Raw genomic sequence first — 3,811 nt, forward strand, 5'->3', positions numbered from 1 at the left:
TAATGGAGTTTTTTTTAAAAACCATTAAACTTTAGTGAAATATTATAAGTAAATAAGTACAACCAAATCACTTCAGCTCTCAAATTACTGAAGCAAGGTAATGGAGTTCTATAGTCAGACCAAAAATAAAAAATAAAAATGGATCCATAGTACTCTCTAATCGAATAATGGAGTTAACAATGTTTTTATTTTTTTTTTTGAAAAAAAAAAAGGGGGGATGATAGAAGTAGGGGGAACAAAGAGAAGCAAGAAGACAGAGAAAAAAATGACAAAAAATAGATGAAGTAAATGGATCTTTTAAGCTGAAAAAGATAAAAAGGATAATTACGTCTTTCGAGTTTTGGGAAAGAAGAGAATAAACAAGAAAGAATTGAGAAAGTACAATAAAATAATTTTTTTTTAAAAAGAAAATAATATTTATAATTAAATAAATGTTGAAATAAATATTTATTTATTTTTTGGCTCACCTCACTCTAATTAAGGTGGTAATACACCCCCGCTTTCACGTCCCGAAAGGGTTTTCTAGATGTGGCCGGCACTTACAGATTATTGCTAGTCTCCAAACGAACCACTTAGCATGTTCACACATTCATTCAATCAGCATTCTATCAGCAAAAGTGTTACATTCCGTATTTTTGCATTTTGGATTATTCGTAAGTTAACGATTATAAATTCAAGGACTTTTAATTTTGAATTTTAAAAGGACATGATTTGTTGTAGATGCCAAGTTATATGAATAATTTATGTGTAGTAAAATACATCTCAAGAAGGACCCTTAAGCCAAATCAAAATAGAAGCCATCAAATATGTTTTTCTTAAAGTTACGTTTCGGGTAAGCTGACTTCGGGAGGCCATAACCTCTTTATAATTTGAGAATTTGGGAAAACTCTCAACATGAAAGTTGTAGATAATTGAAATATCTTTCCAACCATAGGTCGTGGGATGAAATGTGATATCGGAGTAATAAGATATAGACGTTTTAAGTCTGACAGGCCAAACTAAATAGTGAATTCGGCCCAACCCAATTCTAATTCGGGTCAGGCCCAATACCCACGAAATTAAATCTGATTTTTTGTAACTATTCCATCATACTTTAGATCAACATAATTCTGGAAATTTCCAGAGAGAGAGAGAAAGGGAGTTCTTGAGAGAAATCCCAAATCCGACCAAAATTCAAGTCCCGAAATCCGAAGCTCATGAAGAGAAAATTGTTGTACGTCGCGTTGGCTTCAATTTGAGCTAGAAATCAGCCAATAAGGAGAAGATTTTATGTGGTGCTGCAAATTTAAGGTAATATTAAAGTCTCCTTTTCATTGTTAACAAGTTTAGTTAGAGTTTTAACGGATTAGAACGGAGAAAATAGTATTATAAACTAGTTTGGTGATTTGTTGAGAGTTATGGGTTAAAAGGTTGTTTTAGGTAGATTAAATAGATGGAATTATCTTAGTGATGATGTATAATAATGGTTGATATTGTTTTGATGTTGTTGATGAGTTGTTGTTCTTGAATTTGGAGGAAAAAGGTGTATGAAGATTGTGAATGTTCAAACCCGTTTTTGGAATTGAGTAGCTGGTAGTAATTCTAGAATATCTCATTGTGTAGACCTTCGATTTTAGATATTAAACATGTTTTGGAAAGCTAATACACGTACCTACAACTCTTATGTTTATGTCTTAGTCTATATCTGCTGTTATTATGTCGAAAACTGAGCATGAATCATAAGACAAATTCTGTCCAGATTCTGGATTGAAAATTCCTTCATGTATAGCTGTTCGTATTTTGATGATATATCTTTGTAGAAAATGAATTTTGAGTTGATTTCTTTTGCATTGGAAACTTAAGACAGATATCTAAATGTTTCATGAAGGTTATAAAGTCCAGTTTTGCCGTTTTCATTTTCCAAATTTAGATACAACGTGAGGTACTTGACTTCCGAATTTACTGCTTTGGTAACATGAATAATAAATCTTATTTTGTGTCAATATTTTGGATTGTTGATATTGGTTGATGATTATATGGCTGGTTTGAAAGTGGGAAAAGTGAGCGGTATAGGGGAGGTGCTGTCCAATTTTTTTTAGAAATAACCTACTAACGATAGACTACGTTTTATTCTTGTCCATAGCTTAATCATAGTGCTTAACGTTTTAATATAGGTTGAGACAATATTGGACAACATATACGTATAAACGCTAAAGGTATGTAAAGTTAACATTTTCTTCTTTTGGCATGATCCATATGAAACGAACGAATGACGTATGCTTAAATTCCAAAGAAACTCTTATTCGTAGATATACTCGGATGGCTACCGTTCTTGATTTTCAAAATTTATATTGTTATGTCTTGACTCATGTGTATGATTCCATCCATCCTAGTTGGTATAACTCATGTTGTGGTATAATTCATATTTTAGTATAATCCATAATTGGTGTGATTTATAATGACTATTATCTTGGTTTTCAAATGATGGACTGTTTTGCTTATTCTATTAAGTCTCCGATAATGATCAAATTTCACAAGGTTGCTAATGATACCTTATTCGTGCATATTGTTATGGTATTATTCACCGAGTCCTACGATAGGCCGGGTATGTTATCATGTATGGATTCCACTACATTATTCACCGAGTCCCTTACTAGAGGGCCGGGTACGTGATATGATATGACGATATGATTATGACACCGAGTCCCATAATGGGCCGGGTACGGTATAAGTGTACACTACTCTATTCACCGAGTCCCTTGCTCTAGGGCCGGGTATGGTATATATATACATATAACGATATATTGATATAATTGTGATACCGAGTTCCCTAACGGGCCGGGTATGATATATGATGATGATATGCATGTATTCATTTTATAAGACACAGGTACAGTGATTAGCTCCTGAATCTTTATTGCAGATGTAATCTCCTTTACGGTATTTTATGTTTTATATACTCGGTACATAGTTCGTACTGACCCCCTTTCTTCGGGGGGCTGCATTTCATGCCTGCAGGTACAGATACTCATTTCGGAGAGTCGCCAGTTTAGGATTCTACTCAACGAGTTTGAAGTGCTCCATTGTCTCGGAGCCCAAACTTTGGGTACTAATCCTTATAATGTATATATTTGTGTATTTAGGGGTACGACGGGGCCCTGTCCCGTCATATGCTATTGTTAATCCTCTTAGAGGTCTGTAGACATATGAGTGGGTTGTATATAGATGTTGTCCGGTGTACTAGTATGACTTATATTTTTGGACGTTTACATTCAGAATGGAAGCCTTGTCGGCTTACATATTATGTTATCTTATTTTTGACAATTAAGACTTCCCAAGAAATAGGTGATTTTGGTATATATATAAGTAACAGTTTGAGATGACGTGCTACCCATATAAATCTTATATCATGTTTAATTGACGATTGACTATAGATAATAGGTGTGTATATGAGGGTCCAATTCGGACACTAGTCACGGCCTACGGGGCTAGGTCGTGACAAAAGTGGTATCAGAGCAGTTCATCCTCGGAGTGTCTACAGACCGTGTCTAGTAGAGTCTTGTTTATCGGTGTGTTGTGCACCACATCTATAAACAGAAGGCTACAGGACATTTAGGACGTTGTCTTTCTTTCATATCTAAGATCGTGCGATAGAGCCCAGCCATAGGACATAAAATTCCTTTTTTCTATCTTTTGATTTCAGCTGAAGAACGACATCGATAGAAGAAAGCGATTGATGATATTGGAAGCTACACAATATACGGGTAAGTGATGATGCGAAAGAGGTATGGTGGATAAGGTAAGCATATTGAAATAGGATTGAAATGTAAAG

The 3,811-nt window shown here is 34.5% G+C and overlaps 1 long non-coding RNA gene across 1 annotated transcript; it reads left to right on the top strand.

Annotated features, from left to right (window-relative positions):
- The first annotated feature begins 756 nt into the window (after positions 1-756).
- Positions 757-3,451, top strand: LOC129892466 (uncharacterized). The gene is made up of 3 exons (XR_008767323.1): positions 757-1,290; positions 2,154-2,195; positions 2,998-3,451. It is a non-coding gene; the product is annotated as an uncharacterized LOC129892466 (long non-coding RNA).
- The last annotated feature ends 360 nt before the right edge of the window (positions 3,452-3,811 follow it).

The sequence above is a fragment of the Solanum dulcamara genome, chromosome 6 (genome assembly GCF_947179165.1).
Source record: "Solanum dulcamara chromosome 6, daSolDulc1.2, whole genome shotgun sequence".
In the NCBI taxonomy this organism is placed as follows: Eukaryota; Viridiplantae; Streptophyta; class Magnoliopsida; order Solanales; family Solanaceae; genus Solanum; species Solanum dulcamara.